Source organism: Corvus cornix, chromosome 24 (genome assembly GCF_000738735.6).
Source record: "Corvus cornix cornix isolate S_Up_H32 chromosome 24, ASM73873v5, whole genome shotgun sequence".
In the NCBI taxonomy this organism is placed as follows: Eukaryota; Metazoa; Chordata; class Aves; order Passeriformes; family Corvidae; genus Corvus; species Corvus cornix.
In genome coordinates this window covers 100,426-126,656 of record NC_046353.1, presented here as the reverse complement: position 1 = coordinate 126,656, position 26,231 = coordinate 100,426, and the positions used below count along the sequence as shown (strand labels likewise).

The 26,231-nt window shown below is 52.4% G+C and overlaps 1 protein-coding gene across 1 annotated transcript in view; it reads left to right on the top strand.

The window, feature by feature from the left end:
* BCL9L (BCL9 like) overlaps window positions 1–26,231 on the top strand; it is a 46,025-nt gene that overhangs the window by 5,067 nt on the left and 14,727 nt on the right. The window lies entirely within an intron of this gene.

Genomic DNA, 26,231 nt, shown 5'->3' with positions numbered 1-26,231 from the left:
CTTGGAAAGCGAAGCAGAGCTCCTCCTAAGTGAGAGATGGACTGAAATACTGAGCAAAACCACAGAGTGCTCCTTGTTCCTGCCTATGCCTACTCGTCTTCTTTCTTCCCAAAGTATGTGGGAGGCCACAGGATGGATCTGCTAGGGAGCAGGAAAGCTGTGCTCCTCAGGCCCGTCTGCATCATTGTGCCTCTTCAGGGTGCTGGTTGGGTTGGTTTTTTGCAGTTTTATTTTGCTGTGGTTTTTTTTCCTTTTAACCCTGATATTGCTGGATCTTCCCCATCCTTGCTGTTACTGGTTTGACAGCCACCTCCTTGCAAGGTGTGCTGTCCAGAGCAATGGTGTGTTTCAGTTGCACTGCTCTTTCTGTCATAGGTCAGCTGAGCAGCTTTCCTTTTCCTTGCTCAGCTCCTGCTCCTGTGGCTGAGAAGAGCAGTGGGCCAGGATATGGTTTGTGTAGAAGATGCTCTGTGGCACTGCCTGTTTACAGACTCTCTGCTTCTCAAAATGTAAGCACAGGAAATGCCAGGCTCCGCTGGGGTTTGTGCGAGCAGCGTGGCTTCTGCACGCTGGGTGTCTTGCAGCCTCTGGCCACAGCAATCTTCTGCCCTGTCACAGGACAGAAGAGGTTTTAAGCACTCTGCAGAAGCAAGGGCTTTCTTTTTTTTACCTCCAAAATAAAGGCTGGGAGGAAAAGTGAAAGGAAGTGACTTAACCAAAGACAGGAAGGGAATATGTGGCAGAGCTAGGGACAGAAGCCAGGATTCCCAACTCCTGCTCAACACTCCTACTCTGCTGCCTCTCTGGGTCTCAGCCTCCTATTCAAGGCATAAGCAGGGTTTTCTACTCCTCTGAGGTCAGGAGCTCCTCTCTTGAGGTATCTTCAGTGCTCGGTGCATCTTTGAGTTTTCCAGCAGGATTTGCCCAGCTGAAGCTAGAAAGCTATGACTTGTGTGATTACAGCCAAGTTGCAAACTGTGTCCTTGGCTACTGAGTGGAGCTTCTGATACTCCAGGGAGCACCGTGGTCCTTGTCCAGTGTTCACCCTGCAAAGAAATGCTGCTCTCCAAGAATGCTGTGCCTTTGTTTGGAGGGCCATACCCACCTTTGTCTTACGGGTTTACGTTAAGGGTCCTGTTTCTCTCTGCTTGCAGTGTATCCCCCGCTAAACTTTGCTTCATGAATGGTCTTCCTTGATTTGGCACCCAGGGCATGGTACCTGTCTGATCAGGTCTGCATCAGTTGCCTGGTTCTGCAGGCAGGGACTCTGGATAATTGCAGTCTTCCTAATAGAAAAATAAAATCATAATATGCTCTTTGGCAGAAAGATCCTGCTAAATAGCTGTGTATCGATGAATAGCTGTACTCCCCTTCAGATGGGCAGGGGCTCCAGTGTTGCTTCATTCTGTTGCCATGCTGGGCTTCAGGCCTCTGGAAAGGCTGCAGCTGGGAGAGAATGCTGGTTTATAAAAAGGTGGCTTATAAAAAGCAAGGGTCCCAACAACCCACACTGTAGGTTTTCCTGCTCAGGGTGGGGAGGAACTGGATGGGGAGCTGTGAAGGGTAGTAACTGAGCAGAAAGGCTGCATCTCTGGTCAACTCTTCTCAACATCAAGCTGGCCAAGGCTGTGGAAACCCCTGCAGCACTGGAGCTTTCACCACTTCCTTGGCAGGATTTGTTCCAGCACTGATCTGTAGCAGAGGATTGGGCCAGACAGGGCCTGAACGGAGCAGGTCCGGCCACAGGCAAGCCTCAAGCATGGCAGTTAGGCTGGGCTGAAAGCTGCCTGTGTCCTGCCTCTGTGCAGCCTTGTTTGAACTTTCCTCTGGCAAAGAGCAAAAGGAATCGGGGAGACCTAGGGCTGGTCCAAGCAAGTTTCCTCTGTTTTGTCCACCCCCACATGCAATGGGGGGGTGGGGGTGATAGCAGCAGCTCCAGACTGTCCTCCCAGAGCAGAGTGGTTTTGGGGGGGCTTTGGTCATGACAGCTTTTGAGCAAATGTTTCTTTGCCTCTGGTGTTCCCTGCCTCTTGGGCAGGGAGGGGGAAGTGAAACTGTGGTTCAGACCAAGTCCTCTGGATGGCAAGAAAATTGCTGAGTAGCCGGTTTCCAGGTTGCCGAGGTTCTAGCCAGGGCCCGGTGTGGCTGCCAGAAGCAACAGGCTTGGAATTTCCTCCGCCTGGTGCCAGCTCCACTTGGGCTGGCCACAGCACCTCTGCTGGGGCCGTGGCTCCGCTTGAGCTCTGCAGATGGGGCGCTCCCAGAGCAGGGGTTACACTGGAGCTGGAGCTGCCCCCCTCATTCTCACAGCCTGGTTTCTATTTTCTTTTCCAAGGTCCAAGATGTTTTGAATTATGCAGCCTGCGCCTCCCGCGGGGCTCCTTGAGCAGCCGCCTAACGAGCTGAGCTCCTGACAAACTTTGCTCTGGCTTTGGCTATGCTTGGAAAATTTTACAGCCTTTTCAGAAAAAGGAAATGCCAGGAAAGGCCTGTCTCTTCTTACTTTTATGAGGGGGTCCCAGTTGAGAGAGGGTGAGATGAGTTTGGAAGAGAAGACAGGAAGGATTTTGTATGTGGCAGTACATACACTTTCTAGTGATCGGGGTGAGCGGACTCTGTGATCTTCCTGTAGTGGGCACAGTGGGGGCGAGACCTGCAGGGCACTTGGTGGATGCACTATGGACACAGGAAGCAGTGACTCCTTTGCTGCAGGGAGGTGGTGGTCTGTGTCTTTCCTCTAGCTGCCAGCATAGCCACTGGCTGTTTAGTTTTCACTAATTATGCTTTTTCTGAATGGCGATGGTTTTATTTCTACTGTGGTCGCAGGCCACGTGGACGTGCTGCATGTCGGTCCCCAAGGCTCGGGGGAAGGATTGCCACCGGGTGCTGTGCTGGTGGTTTCCTTATCAGGGGATAGCACAGCGCCCAGGCAGAGTGTTGTGGGCATAGGGGTGTATGAATGCAGGTGCTGCCAGCACGATGTTTTTACCCTGGAGGGATAGTCTTGTGTCATTTCTCCCTTTGGATGAGAAACCATGTTACAGAAGGAGAAACTGGGACCCAAAATAAATGGTGACTTGCTTGCCTTCCCTTTGTAAGATGGTGCTGAGAAGGGAGCAAGAGCCCTCTGTTTTGGGTAAACTCCCCCTTGGTTAGGTGCTGAAAGTCTGCCCTTGCATTTGTCTGGTTTCCTTCAGGAGAGCCCACCAGTGATGTCATAGATCTCTCAACAAGTACTTCTGTCTGGAGAGGCACTGAGGGTACAGGCTGGTCCTTGCCATCCTCCTTGCATACCCTCCCAGTGTTCCAGATCCCTTTCCAATGGTGAAAACGTATCTGTGGAGACTGGGATGGGGTTCTTGGTTGGAGCCTGTAAAAACACAGCAGCCTGGGGAGTTGTGGAACTTCTCCAGTGGGAGGGGTCGAGGTTTCTGTGTGATCCATAGGCATCAGCTGCTGCCAGTCGTTGTGGATGAGCATCAGACATGGGCAGTGCTTGCTCTAGGTGGAAGGCGCCTCACACTGGTCCTGCTTTGAGGGCTTTGCCCGTTACACTTGTCAGGAGTGTGGCTCTGGATAGCTATTTGATTTGGCAGCCTGTGCAGGCCTGGTAGCCCTAAGAGTGGGATGCAGGCACCAGAATTGTGCCCTACTCTCCCTTTTTTCATCGCTCTACCCATCCTCTGCTTTCTGCTATTTTGGACAGGAGAAAAAGCACCTCCTCATGGCTGTGTCCCCTCCTCCACCTGAGAAATGAGTGATATATCCCCTTTCCTTTCTCGGGGCTCATGCACAGAAGCTGAGAGTACATTCGACAGGAGAGGCCAAGCACCTTCACTCTGCTGCTGGGAATTTTGAGAGTGGCCCTCCTGTTGGCTTCTCGTAGTGATGAGCTTCTCCGTCCCAGCTCGTTCTCAGAGCTCAAAATGTGTGGGAAGCTGCTGGAGACGCTATTGAAAAAATAGTTAAATACTTTATTGTTATTTATTTCTGTGATGCCATCTGCATATATATGGTTTAGAATGGCTGAAGTGGATGGTTTTTGTACTCTTTAATTAGTTTCCTAATTTTCTGTGGGGAATCCTGTTTCATGTGAACTTGACATTGTGAAAGAAAAGACCAAGCTCTGCTTGTCCTGTTTGCCGTCAGAACAGTACAAACCCAAAGGGAGCACAGATAAGTGCAGGGGCATGGCTGTGCTTCAGTCTGTAGCACCTCTCCTCCCAAAACATTTCCACAGGTCAGAGGTTCAGTAATGATCTGCCTAGACTGCCCACCTCCTTTGGAGAATGCAATGTGAGTTTTTTCCTCCTCATTCTCTTAAAAAAAAAACCAAAACCAAAAAAACACCAAAGCAAATAAAAGCCGCTCCAAAACCCAAAACCAAAAAGTCAGTTTCATGAGTTGAAATTGCAAACATCTTGTTGATAAAAGAAGAGGTGCTTTGCCTAAAGCAGAGCTTCAGCAAAGAAGTGTCCAGCCATTTGCAAATATCTTGATATCATTTTAGCCCTGATGTGTTATTTTAGTGAGAAGAGTGATTTTTCCACCTGCTTGTGTGGTCAGGACCTTACCTGTAAGCAGTTGCTTCTCACCCCACCTTGCGATTTCAGAATACTCAGAGACTCAGCTACTGGTGGCAAATGCTTATAATTTAGTTTATTATGCTTTTTAATCAAAAGCAATTTCACAAAGTCCTAGTCTGATTAAAATGTATTCCTTATATTAGTAGGGTTTGGTCTTCCTTTTTTTTCCACCATACTGTAAGAACCCCAGGCATTTTTCTGATGCTGTTGCAATAATAGGCTACCATTGATAAGTCCTTTCCCCAGAACTCCAAGTAGCAGCCTAGAGGCCCTTGGAGGGGCCCATGGAGGTCCACAGTGGGTAGGTTTAACACCAGTGAAGCAAACTAACTACCCTGGGATTTCTGTTTCTGAGGTTGATGCTGGCAGTGCCATGTTCTGAGCTCTTTCACTGGAAAGGGACAATGTTGACGTCGCTCAGGGCTGCTGATTCCTGTCTGGGTGATGACATTTATATTCATCTCACTGCAACCAGATGGAGAAGTTAATTGCTTTGCCCAGCCTCGGGTTGAAACAATACTGCAGAAGAGGGTAACTGTGGCTGGTGGTTAGTTAGTTGGAAGCGGAGAGAGAAGAGGTGAGCATATCCAAGAGTAATGCTGTGTTTTGGCATTGTCCTTCCTCCAAGACCTGGTCCTGAGCATATTGGGTGGCTGCTCTTTCACTGTTTGATCTGTGGCTGTTTCCGTCTGTGTGTGGTCTGGTGGCTGGGGCTATGGTGGCTGTTTGCAGTGTTTTCAGAAAAGCTACCAGGGGTATGCAAAGAATTGATCTTTCTTGGAAGCTGACAGAAGAATCCCAATAGCAAACACTCCAGGAAGTCAGGCTCCTACTTCTCTTGCTACTTTCTTGCCTCCCCAATGGGCACAGATATTGATGTACCCGTACTTCAACTCAGATCATGTGCAAGTGGCTCAGCGTGAGGTGAGAGCCCAGCAGTGCTTCTGCCAGACATGATGTGCTGATGATCAGGGAGGGGATAAGGCAAAGCTGGGACTTGGCTCAAGAGGAGCATCCAGGCTCTCCTTTGCACACAAGGTGCGCGGGGTCCTCCCTGCTCTGGTGAGCTGTGGCTAATGGCTCACCCTGGACTCGGAAAGGAGGAGGGGTGTGGGGGAGTTGGGATTGTAGCATTGAAACAGTAAGGAATCTGTGCTTCGCCCTTGGCCAGTAGACTAGTCTAATGCCATGTCTGATTTGCATATCAATTAATTTTTATTTTAAAAGGACTCAAGTGGACCCCAAGTGCCAGACTGCATCTCAGTATGCTGCAGGAAGAACCCAGGAACTGCTTGATTTGATCTGAACAAGCCTGTGGATGGTATTGCTTAATGAGTCAAAGATAACCCTCTGGGTGAAGTCAGTTCCTCTCAGTCTGAAATGGGCAATTGCCAATTTTTCTGGGGGTCTTCAGATCCCGTTGAACAGTCTGGGCAGTGATTGAGTGAGAGTCTTGTGGTCACTGGTGATGGTCAGGATCCTCTCTGATGGTAGGATGCCTTGCCTGGGACCTGCCACTGCCCTCGGGGGTCCCAGTGCCAAGGGACCAATTATCTAAGGTGCTGCTTCCCATCATTGTATGACTTGTCAGACCCAATGCTGCTCGGCTGACCACATCTCGGGTTCAGGACAAAACCCATGGGAGAGGGATGGTTGCAAGGTAGCTGCTGGTTGTAGAGCTCCTCTGGTCAGCCTCACTGCTGTGGGATGGGGAGAAAGCCAACATCCCCTGCCCAGAGGCAGGAAATGAGAACCACGTGGGCTGACTTGGAGCGTCACTGGCAACTCAGGCTTGCAACAAAAGCAGTGTGGCTGGGATTGGGCTCACGGGCTGACTGCCGTGGCGCTGGTGGTCTTGTTCAGTGTCCTCCATTTGCAAAGAGAGGAGGGGCAAAAGGAGTGTCCCCATTTGGCTCCAGTGCTCAAAGGGGGAGGCTGCAGCCAGAGCTGGTCTCTCTTCCTCTTTCTGCTGTGCATCCCCCCTTAGGCACTTGTCTGGGCTCTCACTCTGAGTGTCCAGCTGTTGCATATGCCAGGAATAAAGGCAGCTCATGGGCTGTGGCACGCTGCCTTCGCCCAGGCCCCTGCAGACAGACTTGGCCCCAGCACAACAGCTGTGCTGGGGTTTGCAGCTGCCACTGCTTCCAGGGCAAGAAGGGTCTTGCAGTTTTCATGACAGGGGTTTTTTCTCCTGCATTTGAGGTCTCTCAGCAGTCATCCTGAAGTCTTCCTCCAACCCCAGCTGAGGTGCCAGGACTCCCACTTCCCATCGCTGAAGTAGTGGTTATCAGAGGGTAAAGCAACATAAGCTTTTAGGTGGACCCTGTCGTGTTTGTCCTGTTCCATTACAGTGCAGCAGCAGTGGTACCAGCCGCTGCCTTCCTCCCCTCTCTGGGCTGGAGCACTGCAGGCTCTCAGCAAATGCTGTCTGTGGACATCTGCTGCCTCCTCCCCCACTGCCTCCTGGCAAGCGGCAGCAGCTTCCCAGCAAACAGCCTGCTCTTTGCATCACCCCCCACACACCCGACCAAAGCTCCCTTCTGCTCTTACAGGCACCTTCGCAGGACCTTGAAATGGTGGTTTCCCTCATGCTGGCTTGGCTCCAAGCAGCCTTCTGCTTCACAAGACCATAGCTGAAAAAAATCAGGGTGCCTGATGGAGGAGAAAGGCTTATTAAAGGTGATGCTTACCGGGTTCTGGCTCATGATTCAAACAGGCAGCCCTCTCTTTGGCGGGGCTCCAGCCAGTGCCTGAGGCAGGCACGAAGTCTGGGGCAAAAAGCTTGGAGCCGTTTGACTGGAGCAGATGTGGCAAGGTCAGCTGTGAACTGCAGCCCTGGTGCCAGAGCTGGATGCTTTGCGCCGGTGTGTGGCTTGAGTGTGTCATGTGCAGCTAAGGGAGGCAAAGTTCACTTTTGCAGGTATTCATGTGGCCCCTTCCAGGAGACAGGAGCTTTGTTTCTTTCTGCTCTGGCCAAGTAGTGGGATTATGTGGTCCTTGGTTGTAGACAGCCACAGGGCTGTGGGTTTCTGTCCCCTGAGAATAACCCCCAGGCTTGATAGTCCTGCCATCTTGGCAGTAGGAAGCGCCTGGCAAAGTGGCATTTCTGTGGGTTCAGTCTCTCAGTGCTGCTGCACCAGGTTCCCATCTGTGGGTATTAGTGTTTTGCACCAGAAGGTGTGGCAGTAACCTAAGAGATCTTTACCCCAAGCCCAGGCAGTCCCCTAAGCCACAGTTGCCAAGATGCCCTGGCTGCATCTTGTGTGCTTCTAGCCTGGGGACTTCTCTGGAGAGCAGAGGAGCTGGGAGGGATGGAGCGGAAGGATTTAATGAAGTGGGCACGAGAAGCGTAGCAAACTCCTTTCTCCTGAAACCAGTGAAGCAGCAGCTGGGAGCATGAAGGCAATGCCTGTCTGTGATCTCAGGGAATGCCCAGAAGGAGGGCCGAGGTACATGGATTAGTCAGAAGAGATGGTAGAGGATGAAAGAGGACTCAGCAGCTCTGACTGTAAAGGCAGTTTTGGAAGAAGGAGCTGGAGGGATTGCAGGTGGGACACGTAAACAGGAGCTTGGAAAGATGGGATTAACAAAGCCAGTGGGGAAATTTGCCATTTTGTACATGGATCCAGAAAGATGTGAGCACAATTTGAAGTGATTTAGACAAGAAGGCACAACTCTGTGTTTGGAGGGAGAAGGGATCAAGATCTTCACTGTGACCATCTTTGCAGTGGAGGAGTGCAGAGGCGCAGCCAGATCCCCCCAGGCAGCTTGGAGGAAGCTTGGTGTAAGGTGGAGGAGTATTGCTTGGCACACAGTTGACAGTAGGTTCTGGCCCCCCTGTTTAGTTAGTAAGGCTGTGGTCCATGGCTGCATCTGGTGTCAGAAGTGGTAGTGGGAGAGCTGTGTGGATGGCATGTAAATGCTGCTGGAGGAGCCTGCAAAATCATCTGAATACCTGTGATGGATGTGGCACGGAGTTGGGAGCTATGGGACAGGGTGTCTGGCTGACAGCGAGCAGTGAGACCAGGGGCTGCATGGCAATCAGGGCCAAGGCTCTGTGGTGTCACTGGCAAAGGGCCCTGGTACACCTGTCAGCACACTTCTGGGTGCCAGTCTGTGGCAGCTGGGCCCAGTGCTGCTGCACGGAGGGAAAGAGCCTGGAGCAGATCCAGCAGCCAGACCCAAGTCGAGTGCTTGGGTGTGCTGTCTGCCTGGGCAGTAGCCGCAGGCCCCTTCTCCTTGTTGGTGTGGCGCTGAGCATGAAGGAGGTGAAGCAAGGAAAGGATGAGGCATGTGTTTGAGAGGGAGATGAGAGATGCCACTGAGAAACAGATTTGAGCTCTCTTCTTTTTGTGCGGTCAAATACTCAGTGGGATGGGGGCCGAGGGGCTGGGCTGCAGGCCAGAAACACTCACGCACATCCCTGAGAGGGGAAGCTGAAATGCTGCAGGAAGTCATGCTCTTGCCTGCACAGGTGATCCAGAGCTGCTGCAACTCAGGGGTGACACAGCAAAGCCATGCCTCCCCCAGCCATCCAGAGCCTGTCCCAGAGCCTAGGAGGAGACAGCTAAGGAGGTAAGAGGGCTCTGGCAGGCAGCCTTTAAAGCCCCCGCTGGGGAATAGGGGTGTCACCAGCAAGGACTGGTAGGTTCTGGTGTTTACCCAATGCTGAGGAGAAGCAGAAGGTGCTGTGTGAGGCCAGTTGTTGCCTCTCCCGGGAGATCAGTGCAGGAGTGCAGGGGAAGGCAGCTGGGCACAATGTTATCCTGAGAAAAAAGCACTGATAATTAGAGACAGAGGGAGCACCAGGGCCGAGGAGATTACTAGGGAGGACATCCTTCCTTTGAGCAGGGAAGGGGTGCCAAGGGTCTAGCAGGACGCTGGCCACAGGAGCACTCTCTCCTGTGAGTGCCACGGTTAGTGCCTCTGGTTGTGACTGTGTGCCCAAAGGCTTCCCGGAGGGAAGTGGCATGGCAGGTGCAGGCATATGAACTGCAGGGACTGTTGCTGGGCTCAAGGAGAGCGGTACCTGGCTCTTCTCCCTTCTCTGGTGGTGCTGGGTGCATTCCTGAGTTACCATTCTCTCTGTGCCAAGGCTGGTACAAGACTTTTCCCAGGTGCTTGGCTGTCACCCTTCTGGGCTCTTGTTTTCCTCTGCAAGGAGTCCAGCTCCTGGACTGGGCCTGCAAGCACAGGACTCTGTCACTAGTGGGTCAGGAGCAGGCTGAGCCAGCACACGGGGAGCTAAGTACAGGCCCCAGGCAACACTGAAGCACCAGCTGGCCCTTTTGGGAGGCCAGTGGCCTCCCTAGCCCAGACTCGTGTGGGGTGGCCCCAGTGGGCCTGCAGCAGCTGTCTTCCCTGCACTGGAAGGATGGAGCCAGGAACGGGGGAAGGGAGAAGTCAGCCTGCAAAGGGTTAATAGTGGCTCCAGCCTGCTGCTCAAAGCCCAGGCCCTGCTGCAGGAGTGGTGTCGAGCAGCCTGCTCCAGTTGGCATCTGTCCCAGAATGCTTTGGAAAAGCACTGGCCTCTGACCCCCAGTACAAACTGAGCCCAGCACGTGGGAGGGAGAAATTACTCCCAGACCTTCAGGCTCCAGGGTTTACAAGCTGCCTGCAATAAAGCAGCCATTTTTCCCGACAGTTATTAAATCTCCCCTTTTAGCTCACTGCAAACCTCTGCCTGTCGTTCCCCTACCCTGTCCCCAGCCCCACGTTGTGCTTCTCCTACTCAAGCCCAAAACACCTCTAAAAGGTGAGGCAGGCCTTTTGGGGGAAGGCTGAAGGCTGGGGAGAGCTCCAGCCACTGGTTCACGAGCAGTGCCCCTCACCCTGCAGCAGCGGGTCCCATCCGGCTTGGCTGCTGTACTTGTGTCTGTCTGCTTCCTGCATGAGCCAGTGCAGGCAGCAGCAACCTCCCTGGGTACCTTGCTGCAGCAATCCCTGGGGAAATCCTGCACCTGCTTCCCCCACTTGCGGGGTGCACATCTGCACCCCTGTTCTGAGCCCCCATGCAGCCAGTGGGGCTCGCTCTGCTGATGGACCACATTTCAGTGTTGTCTTAGTGTCCATGCTGGGGACTGGGAACCAAAGGGCAAAGGTTTTCTTCTTGGCCTTGCTGATGGCTAGGGCAGCTATGGACAGGGCCTTGGTTTTTCTTTGCCTCAGTTCTGCTGTCTTGAAATGGGAACAGGAGCAGGTTTTGCACTTACCTGTCGTCAGCTCCTTAGGTAACTTATTCTGTCTGCACTCCCTGCAGTGAGCGACGGATTAATTGCCAGGGAGGCTGGCCAGTTTCTATGGGAGATCACTGCGTGGGAGGCTCACGAGGCTTCCTTCACCAGCTAGTGTTTGTAATGACTGCTGCAGCTGCAGACTGCCAAGAACTGCTTATTCACATAGGATTTTGTGACCATTCAGTTGTATGGAAGAGCCGAGTTGGCGTGGAGCAGTGAGCACTGCCTGTCTGGTGCTGAACATGCCAGCATGTTGAGTTGCTGCAAAGGGTGTGGGGAGCACGTGTTTTTGTTTGTACAGTACTTTGGGAACAGAACACTCGTTACAAGTGGCTACCATGCCATGGGCACTGTGGGAGCCAGATAAATAAAATGGGAGCTGGTATTTCAAAACAACCTCTTCCCTGCTCCTCCCACTGCCTGTGCACATTCCTCTGGTGAGGAGCAGGCAAAGGTGAGGAGGTGCCCACAGAATGCAGCCGTAGCCCATGGCCCAAGAGCAGCAGCAGGCAGTCTAGACTCCACAGCTTTCTTCCCAGCAGATGTGGGACACATTGAATGGAGCAGGTCACCTTAGCCTTGGCCATGCCACCCATCAGGCAGGTGACACGTGCCTGGGGACCCAGACCGAAGTCCCTAGCCCTTGAGGTAGCTGGAGGAAACCAGCTCTGAGGGTAGCCCTGGAGCCTTAGGCTTTCACTGCACTTCTTTTTCAGACCCAGTGGTTTGCCAGGAGCAAAGTGCCTTAGCGGGAGTCTCACACTGCACTGGCACTGGCACCGGCAGACCTGTGCTGCACCTCTGGGCACAATGAGGCAGGGAAGTCATTTTCCTAAACGTGTCTTGGGCCGGTCTAGGATTTACTCGATACACAAGAAAAAAGCACGTTCATCCGAATCCCCTTCTCTCCTCTCTCTGAGGCTTGGTTTTGTTTTTAAATCTATATGGCAAGCGACCAAATTGGCTGAGTCAGTCAGCTGGCTGGCCACCAGAAGTAAAAATGCGGTTTTGTCCCCTCCCTTGTTCCAGCCCCCTTCCCCCTGGATTTTTTTTCTCCTTCACTTAGCGACAGTTTCATGTATTTACAACAAACCTCTTTCTGCTTCATTCTCTCTTGGGGCTGGGACAAGTGGAAGCTGGTTTTTATTTTCAGAACCAGCCTAGGGAGAGAAGGTGCAGGAGGGCAGCCTGGCTTTGCCTTCTTGCTTCTGCTCACAGTGATGCTGCCTGGGAGGAGGGGGAAGTGTTTACCAATGCTCCTGGCTGCTGTGGTATAGGGATGGTCTGGTTGAAATGTGCCCTGAAGTTGTCTCTTCCACTGGGAAGATGGGAGCCAACACTCCTGTGTGAATAGCCAACATCTTGTAGAGGGGAAAGATGCTCTTTTGTCAAGGGGGAACCAGGGGTGTTCGGCTGCTCTGCTGGCACTCTGCATGGGCAGCTGGCCAGGTTTCAGGCACCTTGTGCTGTTGGGTTGCTTACGATGCCTGTATCCTGAGGACAGGAGCCCAAGGGGTGGTTTTCTTGCTGTGGCCTGTGGTTTGGGCATCAACATTGTTACTTCCTAGGCATCCAAATTCTGTAGCCCCATCTGTGGGCAGCCTTGTGACCCATTCCCCAGGGTGGAGAGGAGATGGCGCAGGGGGTGAAGCAGGTGTGATCCAAGTACTCACTCTGCTCCTTCTCTCCTTCCTTGTGGCAAGCCTGTGTTCCAGCCTGAACTGTGTGACAGATCGTGACAAGTCATGGGATCTCAATGTGTGTCTCAGCTCCCAGTGGGTCACTGGGTGCTGGAGCGTATGGCACCCCACAGAAGTAAAACTTACTGAGCTGTAAATAAAGGAGGCTCCTCCAGTGAGAAGTTTTCAGATGCTAATTGGCCAGTTGGCTTCAGAGACAGATTTTCTTAATTTCTATGTTGATTTTTGCTCTTTCAACTGCATACAATACAGCAGATTCTTCAGTCTGACTCTGGCTTCCATGTACTTCAGCAAGGGGGCTGCATGAGAGTGAGCAGCTGGCTGCCTGCTGTGAGCCATGCAGTAGCTGAGGATACCCACATTGGTCTGAACTAGTTTGCTGCTTCCTCTGTCACATATCACAACATAATCGCAGGACATACTTCTGAGGCAGCAAAGGTGGGGAAGGGGAGAAACTGATTTAATGTTTTTTATTTTAGCAAGGATGTGATGGGCTAAGAAATGTTAAAAGGCAAAATAAGTCCTTCACAATATTTTGCTCTGTTGAAATGAAGGGAACTGAAAGATGGACAAAGAGGCTTGAAAACACAGTGGGGAAAGGTACCCACAAGTTGCTGGTAAGGCTGAGCCTCTTTGCCACATGTCACATGGGGAATGCAGACATGAGGGGAACAATAGCTATATTATTCCCCAAGAGGTATGTCTCTGCACATGTAGTTGTGCCCCCACCTCTTCTCTGATGGCTGCTGGCCATCTTTGATGGTCAGCTATATGGTAAAGCTGGAGGTGGCTGTGAAAGTGCTGCAGTGTGCAGACATCTGCGGTTCATACAGGAATTGTGGCAGCAGGACAGAAGAGGTGAGGAAAAGTGAGAAGCAATGCTGGGATCTGGTGTTGGCAGAGATTTCTGGGACTGGAAATTAGTAGAGGGTAATGGATCCTGCGTGTTTGGTGGGCGGTAAGGGGAGCTTTGAGGTCAGGAAGATGCTGGGGATGTATCTCCTGCCTTGTGCCTAGTCCTCAGCCTGTCATCACTTGTCTTTCCTTTCCCATCTCTTAAGAGCTTATGCCCGTGGGCTTGAGGAGGTGGGGGGAGAGGAGAGCTCTGTAGCGATACCTGAGTGTCTCTCTGACGGAATCACTGTGCCTGACAGAGCCACCCTTTTTCCTTAAACTTACTTGTGGTCATTCACTCCGCAACCATCCAAGACAGAAGAAGAAGAGGAATGGTTTGGAAAGGAATATAGTGGTCTGCAGTTTGCTGGCACCTGTGGCCAGATGCTGAAGTGGATACCATTGTTTTCCACCAAACATGGAGCACACTGGGGACCTGACCCGGTACGGGAACCTTTTGTGTGCAGTGCTTTTGGAAATTGTCTGTGTTAGTGGATGTCTACTTGATCCTGGTACTTACCCTTTTGGTTTTGCCAGAGAGAAGGAAACAAGACTTGTCAGTTCAGTTTTGTCCTAGTTGGTGTCATTTTTCAGTCCTTGCCTAGCTGGATTGCAAACCTGTGGGGATCTCAAAATCCCATTGCTCTTTCTGACAGATAGGGGTCGGGAAAATAATCCTGAAATTGATCTGCTGTTTAAATCCTTTCCATCTTATGGTCTGAAACCTCTGATGAACTGCCTGGCCTTCAGCCCCCCTGTTTACACCCTAGCTGGACTCCTCAAAATGCTGGTGCTGCCTTACAGCTGTTTGTGATGTTCCTCCACCCAACAACAAGGTTTTTAAAGTCGAGGGAATGGAGGAGGGAAGCATCCCTGAGGGACTACTTAACTTTCAGACTTGCTTGCATTCTGCTCCCCAGGCAGGTGACTGGAGTTTGGCACAGTCTGTTTCTAACCTCATCACCAGGAAAGATGCTTGTAACAAGGTCTGACCCATGGGCAAACTTCTAAACAAACACAAACTCCTGCAGCAAATCAATACCTGGATCAATGGGGTTTTTTTCCTCTCTCAGAAATAGAGTACAGCTGTGTCGGCTCAGTCTGCTGAGGCTGTTTCCTAGGTCATCTCCCTGCCAAAGCCTGAAATGAAGAGCTGGAATTTCAAGCTCTTTTCCATTTCTGTTGTCACCTGAGTTGAAGGAGTACCTGCATTTTAGGCTTCACTGAAGATCTTGCTTATAGCTCTTGGAGTTAGCTGGCTATCTCCAGTACATCAGAGGGGTGAAAGGCACCGGGCAGCTTGGCAAACCCTGAGCAGAACTGTGGTGGTATGTACTTTTTGCCTTCCGACCTTCCTACTTGTCGGGTGCCCTTTTGAATGCACTCTGGAAAAAGGCAAATGACACTTCAGTGGACTCAGTCCCTTCCACTAGCCCATGCCTATAGGGACAGTTTTGAGGGAGCCCTCCACAGTGTTTCCCACCAGTGGGGGAGTGTGTGTGTGTGTGTGTGTGTTTGTGTGTGTGTGTGTGTGTGCGCATGCGTGCCTGTGCTGGACAAGGAGGTGTAGCACCACGTGTGCTCTGCTGTGGCAGGTGTTCACCATCACATCACCACGGGGGTTAGGGAATGGCAGAAATGGAGCAATCTGAAACAGCCCCATCCTGCACAGCCAGGTGCTTTGTGTTTGGAGCTTTGTCTGTAGTTTTACTTGGTCTGGAAGGGAAAATCACTCTTGTGGAAGTAGTTAGAGATGAAAATGTAGCTGCTATCTGATCCTTGGCCTGTTGTCACTATGTGGAGGATGGACACTGCATATTTCCTCCCTGGGGCTGTGCATGCACATCATCCTATGATGTGGTGTCAGCAGGGTCAGCAGCCAGGGCTGAGCTGCTTTGTGATGGTCTCCAGTGAATAATGGGTGTTTGAGTATGAGCTGAGTTGGGCACACAGCAGGTGGACAGCACTGTGTCCTGAGGATGTTGAGGAGGATGGCCTGTCTGCTCCTGGACAATATGTCTGGATTTGGACAGCTATTTCCTGTTTTGCATTTGACCACGAAGATGATTGTTGTCCCACGTGGAGTAAGGCTAATGGGCTTGTGGCAGTTAGACGGGTGAACCCACTCATGTCTGTGATGTTTGGAAAGAGCTATGAGAGACTTGTAGCTCACTCTGCTCCAAAGCTTTATATACCTGCAACCTTGCCCAGGCTCTCTCTGTGGAGTGTTTGAGGAAATCCTGCAAGCGGCAGCTGGATGTGAGTAGGGTGGTGTGTCCTGGGCCTTGCACGTATCAGGCTTTACTTGCTTCCACAGTGAAGTTCTGGTGCCCAGAGGTGGGACTGCTGAATTTGCTGAGCCAAGCATTGAACAAGAGAACCGGTGTCCTCTGTTCCCTGCTGTGCTGTAGGGTAGGCTCCCTGTCTGGATTGGAGTGCCAGGGCCTGGGTACAGCGGGACTTCTCATGCTGAGGCCAAGCAGGGCTGGGCTGCAGGAGGAGAGGTGCCTGGCTGTGTCCTGCAGCACTGCTGTCCCACTGAGGAAGAAGGCACGGCAGGACTTCATCACATCCACCAGCAGAGAGGCTTCCACCTTCTCTCTCACCCACACGCTGGTACAGACACGCACACGTGTACGGATCCAGGTTCATACCAGCGGGAACATGCTCGTGCAGATTTACATGAATTCGCAGTTAAGCAGGCACACCCACGCCAGCACGGATGCAAACAGAGCCATGCTGTTGCAGGCCTGCTCGCTGTCATAGAGGCAGACGTGTTCATATTTGCACGACTCTGGGCTTGTGCTGGCACAGGCGCAGGCATACATGCTCCTGCGCTCACAGACACTGGCAACGGAGCTAAGCCATGGCACTGCTCTATTTTTGGGAGCACTCCTAAGAATTGTGAGCGTGTTTCAGATGTTAGAGTCTTAGATGGGGGAAAGCTAGAACAGATGGCTGGAGGGTTCAGAGCAGCAGCCCTGCTGAGAACAGATATTTATAGGCAGATTTAACCCTTGTGTGGTCTCTGGAGCCACGTTTAAAGGGACGGCATCTGGAGCAAACGTGGTAGAGCCGAGCAATGACCTCTGAGGGTGTCCTGTCCTATCTCGTTTCTCTGAGCCGATTATCAGTGTAGTCTGGAAATCCCGTCTATGCTCTACCTCTTTCTCAGGGGATGCAGCTTTCCCTAGACCATGGAGCCTGGTTTCTATAAGCCTCGGTGAAAATGGGCTGGTTGTGGTTATTATTTGCTGACCAAGCTGGGGCAGCGGGTACTGCGGCTGCCCTGTGCTTGCGTGACCAGCAAAATGAGGACAAAGATTGTTTTGTCCCTCTTGCCCTGATTTTTTTCTTTTTTTTTTTTTCCTTTTCTCTTTTAGCAAAAGGTTACCCAGATTCTTCCTTTTCCTTGCTGGAAGCAGATACTGTGTTTTCTTTCAGGCACGCCATCTTGTAAAGAGATACAGATTAAGTAAAGCCTGCCCTGTCAGATCCATCAGATGTTTTTACCTGCCCTCATCTTGGACTCTTGTGCTTGAGCATTTAGGGAAGAGCAAAACCTAGCTGGGGGTTCTGCTGCTTTGTTGCACAGAATTGGCTGCAAAGTGAGGAGTGTGGCAGGTTTGCAGTGACAGCTCTATTTGCAGTCCTTTCTTCGAGGCCATCTAGCCTGCCTTTTGGGGTCTGAGGTAGTGTTGTATTTAACTTGTCTGGAATGTCTTGAAGTGGCCTTCACAGAGCTGAGTATCAGACACAGGAGAAAGTGATCTGGGGGGAAGGAAGAAAGCCATGCCCTCAGGTGGGACATGTAAAGAACTGACAGAGTAGTTATCTGAGAGTTGCAGGGAAGAAGGCACTGTCTCTGAAAGCGTGAACTGGGGTGCTGATCTGGGGAGCTGTGTGAGTCTGCTCAGGCTGCTTTTCAGTCTGGCAAAATCAGGGAGCAGTGGCACTCCTGGAGCTAGTGCAGGGCACTGAGAGACTGGATAAAAAAGAAACTGAGGTGGGTGCTACTGGCAGAGTTGGTGCTGCCAGGTCAGAGAACGATGGCCTGTATTTGTGCTCCTAAAAACTGGAAGATTGAGTCTAGTTGTGAGATGGGAAAAGCAGCTGCAGCATCGAGTGGAAAGGACATTCCTCCCTCACAGATAGGCAGTTGATCCTGTAGGGTTTGAGCTGCGGTGGTTGTGCACAGTGGCACACATGGCATGCACCTGGGCTGCACCTTTCCTCTCTTGGGACTTCAGCTAATGCAGATATTTGGAGCTGCCCTCTTCCTGCCAGCTTGTGCCTAGCATGAGGATCCCAAGGAGGCAGTGCTGAGTCTTATAGGGCTGTTTTCCACTTGTCTTTGCATTGCTGTGCTCCTGTGGACCAGCCAGAGGTGCTTCCAGTGTTAGAGTTGGCATGCAGCAGCCCTAAGTCAGGCTATTTGTCCAGCGTCAGGTTCTTGGCCAGAGGTTTCACACAGATGCTCAGCCGGGTTTGTTGCTGTATACCCTGATTCCATACCCAAGGGGGCATGAAGCTCTGCTGGAAAGTCTGGGAGTGTGACATAGAGTGCTGGTGTTGCCTTGGGGATCAGCTCTGTGCTTTGAGGGTGTGAATTCAGAGCATCCCCTAGTTTTCTGTACACTGATGTGCTGGGCACGGGAGATGCAAATCTGTAGAGAGTGGGAGTATGTTGGAGCTGCTTGCTTCCTTGCTTATTCATTCCACTTTCAGACTGTGGAGGCTTGGAAAGCAGTCACAGTAGTCCCCCCACGCGCAGTTGTGTTCTCACTGCTCGTCTGTGTGTCACATGGAGTTCTTCTCAGGTTTCCCAGAAGCTCTTGGTCCCAGGTCAGCACTTGCACCCACAATCGAAATGTGACTTTACGGTGAGAAAAACTGGTTTCAGCTCCTGCAGCAACCCCCCCCCCCCCCGCATATCCTGAAAGCACAGCTGATCCTGCTGGATACCCAGGTGTGAAGCTGGCAGTGCTGGCAGCGCTCAAACAGCTCACAGTCTGGTCTGCTGCATGGTGGTGTCATCTGGCAGCTTTGTGTCCGTGGCTGTCTGACTGCATTTTGTACCCAGATAAATTGGTAGGAGTGAGGTTGCTCGGCACGGCCACTGGCCACGCTGACGTGGTGTTCCTGGTGGCTGGGCTGGCCAGTGTTCTTCCAGGGCCCACAGGAAGGGCCGGGGCAGCCACCCGCTCTCCTCCTACCTGAGGAGGCAGAGAGAGAACCTGGCAGGAACAACTGGCAGGAACAACGAGCCCAGCTGGGTAACTGCCAGTCCTGGGATCTGCCCACACTTGCCTGACCTCCCACAATGGCCCCATTGTTCCTGAGAGGGCAAGGAGGAGGCTTCCTGCAGCTCCCTGGGCATCATTAACCCTCTGCCTGCCAGGAGCAGGCTGCAGGATGGGCATACATGGGGCAGGAGGTCCTATGGGCATGTGGAGGAGCTCCCACTGCCCTTGAGTGCAAGGAGGGGAGCTGCTGGGGAGCACCAGCCTGTCTCTGCCAGCTGCCTCTAAAATCGCCCCTTGCTGCTGTTTTGAGGACAGCTAGCATGTGCCTGTGCTAAAGACATACGCCGGAGAGGCAGGGCCCTGCTGAGCCTTGACTTCCTCTGACATGGCATAGGGAGGCTCTCTGCCTTCTTCTAGGCTGCTTTCTGCCATGACCTTTCCTTGGGAGCAGCCGCCGGTGGCTGGGTTGCTTGGGCCCTGATGTGCGTGCCAGAGCAGGACATGTCTTTAGGAATGGGACATTTAGGGTGTTGGGGGGCTAATTCCAGTGGCTGAGATATCAGTGTGGAACCTGTTTAAAGCAATTCCAGACTGATCAAAGTGCCTTCTTCCTTCCTGTCCTGTAATGTGATCTCGGGCCAATGAGCTGCTCGGGGTCTGCTGTGGCTTCTGGTTCCTGTTGTTGTGGAGACAGAGCCTTGGAGGGCACAGGCGTGCCTCACTGCGGGTGCAGGCTCAGAGCCAGAGCACAATATCCGTGTGCCGAAGAGGACAACAAGTACCCTGTCGCTGGCCAAAGGAGCTGGACGATCGTGTCCCACTCTGCTTGCTGGCTCTGCACTGTCCATCTTTTGATAGCAGTTGTGCTTCCCCACAGCTTTCTGCCATTTGTATTTCCTGATCAGCTGATTCCAGGGGTTATAGGGCTGCCTCAGCACCCCTGCTCTGTCACAAACTTCCTCTCCAAAATCCGTGTGATGAGGGAGAGGACGAGGCATTTGACTAGCATGCCAAGACATTCTGTATGGGAAACTTTCTGGATGTCAGAGACATTGACCTCAATGTATCTCATGCTAGCTCAGAGACTGGAGAATTGGCTCGGTAATCCAAACAGCCAAGGACTTTGAAACCTAACAGATACCTTGTGAGTTACCAACTAGTTCTTCTGCAAACCCCGATGCTAACTTGCTTATATCATTACGTAAACAGCCATCCTGCTTCCAAAAGATCTCTTATTTCCTCCCACTCAGTAGCCTTTGCACTCTTCTCCCCTCCTTTGTACCCTGGTCTTTGTTGTTGCAATAACTTTTCTTTTTAATATGTTCTGTTTCTTAAATAAGGGGCATAACTAGAGTTAACTGTGGAGGGCCAAGGGCTGAGTTGGGAGCACTTGATGACTCCAGCTACTGTACCTAGTGCAAACAGTGCTGCTTCAGAGCTTGATCTGGCTGAGTCTGGGCACCTGGCCTCTGGCCAAAAGGACCACTGCAAACCCCAAAGCCTCCTGCAAACCTCAGAGCTGGAGGAATGTCAGAAGCCCTTGCCCACTTGGCCAGTCATAAGTTAACAAGACTTCTCTCTCCTGGTGGGGAAGAGGGACTCTCTGGGGGGAGCCCCAGGCCTCTGGGCCCTTCTCTTAATCGGTGGCTGTACATCTGCTGCTACACAGAGGGCTCATTGCCTCCCCAGAGGGCTGCAGTTAGTGAGATGGGGCAATTCCTAGCTCTTTCTGCCTGTTTCCTTTTGGGTGGTTGGAGGCCTGGCCAGGGTTAGGTCACTGTGTCTCTGGAGGAGCTCTGTCAGTTGTGTGAATGTTTGCGTAAGGGCAGAGTAGCCCCTGAGACTTGGGACCAGGTCTGTGGGGAAGGCAGTGCCACTTCGCACCCGTCGAGTGGCAGAGGCTGGGGAGTTTCAGCTTTGCTTGTGGGGGAGGCTTCTGGGGGTAAAGGTGAAGCATGGCGAGGAGGTCGAGCAGCTGCTGTCTTGGGGTGCGCAGTGGGGGAAACCTCTCTCCAGATCGGTGCTAGCCCTGACTCTGATGGCAAAGTCAGATGGGGAGAGCAGTGGCTCTCCTCTCCTCGAGGTCTCTCCCTCCCTTTCCAGCCCAACACTGGAGTCCCAGTACTGCCTGCAGGTAGCTGCCACCACTCAGCTGCAGGATCTCTGCTGCCCGTGCTGATCCTCTCTGCACTGGGAAAGGTGAAAGGTTTCCCAGGGTGGAATTTCCTGCGAGGTAGTTGCACAGCCTCGTCCCCTATGACCTTACACCCCGATGTGCCTTAGTCATGATGGCATGCAAATACGAGGCAACGGGGTGGGGGCTGGAGGGAGCTGCTGGGAAAAGGAAGTGACCTCAGCCGTGGTTTAAATATAGAGCCCAGCATTTGCTGCTGCTGGCCCTGGTATTTATAATCTTGGAGGAGTGCTCAGCAGCTCTCTGCATCTCTTCTACAATCTGGGGTGGCAGAGGGCAGTGTGGAGGGCAAGATGTTGGGGCAGCCACCCTGCTTCCCCGTCTTTCTTGCATTTCTGTCATCTCCCTCTCCCCAGGTGTGCTGGGGTACATACATGTCTGTGCCCAGTTGCACAAACATGGTGCTGCAATCCAGGCAATTTGCAGGCCTGCAGGTGTCCCAACTTCTTCCTTTTGTGCAGGTGTGTCCTTTGCATGTTGCATTTAGTGCCAGGATTGGGCACAGGAAGAGTCCAACTCTTTCCCAACTCTCTGCCATGAGCTTTCTCAAAGGCAAGCAAGCTTGTTGCACTGCTGGTCGTACAGCAGGGTGCAGCTGGGATACAGGGTGCTGAGAGAGGTGGTAGGGGTGTCCCTGCCACAAGGGTTTCCTGCTGGGACCCTGTCTGCAAAGACGGTGCTGTTCTTCGGGCTGGAAAGTGAAGTGAGCTTGCTCAAAGGGAGAGCTAGTGTTTTGGGGAGATTTTCTGCAAGGTGGTATGGGATGTCTAGCCCTCTCTTGCAGTGTGCAACAGGCATCTCCGTGCTGCTTTAATCTGAAAGAGTGTAGTAAACATCTGCTGCAGGGATGTGGTGCATGGCTCTGCTCCCCAGCACAGCCCCCTGCACACTGCGGAGGCCCTGCTGTGAGGGCTGAGTTGCCAAGGAAGCCTGGGGTCCGAGTGCTCACACCGTGCCCCAGCCCAGGCTCTGCTGCCCTGGCTGGCGGTGCAGAGTTGCCCTGTGCTCGATCAGCCCTGGCCGGGCTGGGGATGCCCTGGCTGACGCTGACACCTAGTGGCTCCATCCCATAGGCTCCACCTCGGGCCCAGAGGTGGGGCCCCCGGAAAATCTGATGCTTCTGGATAGCTGGCATGAAGCTGGACCGGCCACAGGCAACAGACCCTGCAGTGCTCAGGAGCTCTTGTGTCTCTGGCTTGGAGACAGAGGGCAGGGAAGGCAACCCAGTGTGATAGCCCTGCTGACGATGGCTAGTCTGTCACAGAGCCCTGCAAGAGACTTTCTTCTAAAAAGAAGAGCAAAAACTGTTGTGTTAAAGCTTGGAAGCGCCTTGTGAAGTTCTGGCATTGCTAGGTTCCAATCCTGAACACTGCTGGCATTGCAGACTTCTGTTATTGCCAAAGGATCCTAAAGCGGCTACCGAGTCCGAGATGTAGCAGAAAGACTGTCCTCATGGGCTCAGCTACATCAGCTGTTTACCTGACATGTGTGACCCTAGGCAAGGCTTGTCTCCCTTGCGAATTTTGTGGAAAAGTTGGGGTTTTAAGGTCTCAGCTGTGAGCCCTGCTGTTCAAGAGACCTGGTGTAGCAGAGGCAGTGTGAGGCACAGCTCACTAGCTAGGCTTTTTAGCATTACTTGCCCAGTCCCAGTAACCCCAGTGCACAAACACAGTGGAAATGGCCTGAGGAAGTCTCTTCATCCCATGTAGCAACTGTCCACAGAGATCTGTGTTGTGGCCTTGCATTGCAGCCTGTGGTGTTATCTGCCAGCAGGGTTTTCTCAGGGAAACCGCCCCATTCATGTACAGATGAGCTTGTCTTTGTGCATCCCAGCACAGCCAAAGGCTGCGTGGGGGTATCCAGCTGTCACAGCAGCCCATGTTCCTGGCCAGATTTCATATACTGCAGGATGAGATCCTGCCTCAGAGGAAATTGAAGCTCCCTGAGCAGCAGCAATACCTTTGGAAGAGATTTCTGGCTTTGCTTCCTGACCTGCTAGATGCTGTTACTTGACTGCAGTCTGCCAAGCTGCAGTGCACAGGTGGTTGTAGTGCCCGGCACCCGCAGCTTCCTGCAGCTCTCTCGCTGACCCATCCCCAGCAAGCCGCACTAGCCAGTGTATGAAGCAGTTCCTTGTTATCATCCCAAGGGAGCCACATGTGACTGTCGAGTATGTCTGGCACACGCAGGGTTTCTGTAGGGAACACACCAGTTGGACTGGTCGTCGTGGCTCTGTTACCCTGGCTTCCTCTCTTGTGCCTTCTTCCAAGAGCGATAGCATGGCTGCAGTGCCAGCCAGCTCCCAGATGTGGAAGCTGCAAGGCTGGCAGTAGGCGCGGGCTCCGCGTTCTTTGCAGCAGTGTTGGGAATCCATGTTACCGTCCTTTGGAGAGAGTGGGAGCATGATTCACCAGAAAGTCCTCTGGGAACGCAGCAGGGTTTCAGGTTTCTTCAACTATCAGCTAGCAATTCCCGGATTGCAAATATGTCAGCCCAGTCTCTCCTGCCCAGAGCTTACTCCTTCTCTCCCTCTGCTGCTGTTCAGACTGTACTGGAGGAGGCTTACTGAAAGCAGTTTTTGTTGTTTTGTTTCAAGATTTCTTGTCTGCTGAGGTCCCAGCCTTAGATTTAAAGCTGTGGCTTTTCAGATGTACCAGGTGCAAACACTCTCTACATTTGGATGTAGTCCTTTGTTCAACAGATACTTATTGTGCCTTGAAAGCCTCCCTCCCTGCATGAGGTTGGCTGGGTCATCCCCCTGTGTAATGATGGGGGAATCAAGGCACCCAAAACCCAGGCATCTTGCTTAGGGTCACGAGTGGAATTAGTGATAGCCGGGAGCAGAAGGCAGGAATCTCGTTTCCTTGCTTTAACCACTGGGAATTAAGTTTGGTATTGTCTTTAAAACTACCAGGCTGGAGTGGGTGTGTTGCTAAATTGCAGAGAAAGACAGATTTCTGTGCAGTCTTCTTTTTGTCATGTTCTTTTCAAGATGTTTTCAATTGTTTGTCTCCTGGTGTCAGTGTATCTACTTTCTAATTAATTGTCTTCCATGGCCCAGATGTATGGCATGCCTGCTGAAATCTAGTTTGAATCTCAGGGTATGTGGAAGGAGCTTACAGCAGTCGAGATGCCTATTGTCTGGCCGCGGCGGATCCCTGCTATCCATCTGCAACAGAATCCAGCTGTTGCTACTCCTGAAAGCAGAGCAGAATCTTCAGGCAGCTGCTTCTGGCATTTGTCCCATTAAGAATTGTGAGGCAAGTGTTATCCCTCTGAGTGGACACTAGAAGAGGAGGGCTTTCCAAAGTTTCGCCGGGTCCCTCTGTCAGCCCAGGGTAGCTTTCCATCCTGCCTCAGGCAAGGTTTTGAATGACCTCCCTGGAGCACCAGCCTAGTCCAAAATAAAGAAAGAAGGTAGGTGCCCCCCAAATGTTACGTTTTGGAGGAACTTTACAGCTGGTGAGGCTCATCCATGCTGCAGGCAGTGCCTGAAGGTTTTGTCATGGTGACTGCCCGGTCCTTTGGGATCGAGGTGTGTGTTCCATGCAGTCTCATCTGAGAACCAGAGGGACAGGAGGTGCATCTCTGGACTCTACAGGCATGGGCTTTTCAGGGCCCCGGGCTTCTTCCTCCCTCGCTGAGTTATTCACCATGCTGGGCTGTACTAGGGTTGTGCTGCGGTGCTGCTGAGCATTCACATTTTCAGTGAAGCATTTTGGGATCTGTTTCAGACATGATATCATGCCTGTGCAGATGTGCCACAGGCAGACCTGGATCTCCCAGCCTACCGTTGCAATGGAAGCACCTCCTCAGCGGGTGTAGCCACGCAATGGCGTCAGTGGGTTTGTGACCCTCAGGACTGTGGTGCAGCGTGTTGCAGAGATTGCGAGTGCGGCAGAGCCGAGGTGGAGGCGGGGGGGCCTCTGGGCCACCAGCAGCAGGGAGCTGCTGCAGGGCTTGCTTTCTGGAATGCTGTCTGGCAGCAACCTCTTCCAGTGGGGCTGAAGGCTCCGTGTGGCTGGCCAGCCAGCGGCTGCAGGCAGCATGTGTGCTTAATGCTGCAGCTTGTGCCATATGGACCTTCTCCTCCTCCCTGCTTGCCCTCTCTGTGTCTCCTTCCCCGCTTGGCTCCCCTCCCCCTGCAAGCAGTTTGACAGAGCAATTGGGCAGGCACTGGGACAGCAGCTCTGACATAAATCTCTCCTGGTGTGGAATGAGGGGTATAAATATCCAGAGAGTGATGTGATCTTTCCAGCTGCTATTAATAGGTCTCTGGAGAACAAGAGCAAGCAAGTGAGACTGGCTGACACTTAAAGGGCTAGCAACTCCCTTATGTGCTGTGAAAATTAATCAGCGCTGTGGCTCACCGTCTTCCTCCAGGCTAGAGAAGAGCCCTCACCGAGGTGCGTGGGGCGGAGATGGAGGAGGAGGGAGCAATTAACAACTCCTAGTTAGGAAGCAATGATAGGCCAAGCTGTGCAAGAAGGATCCCACTAAGGAAGAATGTTTGGGTAGGCTGTGCCACAGCACTGTTTGCATAGCATGCCAGCAGCCCCCAGCTCAGCTTGCAGGGAGGCAGGTGCAGAGAAGACCCTTTTGCAGAGAAGACCCTTTCTGCAGGCACAGAGAGCTCGCTCGCGGTGCATGACACGCTGCAGCCTGCGCCTTACGGCAATTGCAATCTTTTGGGGATTATGGGTCTGCGAAATGTGCTTCACTCTGCTTTCTTTGCAAGAGTGCAGTGGTTTGCCCTGGCAGAGCGAGCACTTGGCTTTTGCTGGTGGTGTTTCCAGGCTCGCCTTCAGCAAGCCAGGAGCAGCATGCGTAGCGCTGCTGAGCTCTTGCAGTGCTATTTAGACACATGGGGTTTGGTCTGGAGCCGGTGCTTCCTGTCCCTGGGTGGCAGAAGCAATCTGTGTGCAGCATCTGGCCTGCTTGGTCCAAATGGGAGGAGCAGACCACAGTAACCTCCTCCTTGTGTGCTGGGAAATTTCTCTGCCTGTGCACAGGAAAGCTTGTCGGGTGCATTGTGGGGGTGTCACACAAAGCATATAGCGGATGTGAGCAAACAGAGTAATACCTCAGCTTCCACATACATGTAGCTTACTCTCCTTCCCTCCTGCTTCCCCAAGAAGTAAAAATGACCATGACAGGGTTAGGATTAGGGTGTAGTTACCAGGGTTGTCTGTTGGACCAGGGGTTTGTGGTGGCCTTCCAGAATACACAGTGTGATACAGAGCTGCATCCCAGTCATCTCTAATGCCTGTGCAGAGCTCCAAGGGGAATATTCCCAGTGTGAGCATGAGACTCTGCCAAGGCAACTAGATCCTGCAAGGAGGGCTGCTGCAGCATTGCTTAGCTGCATGCATGTC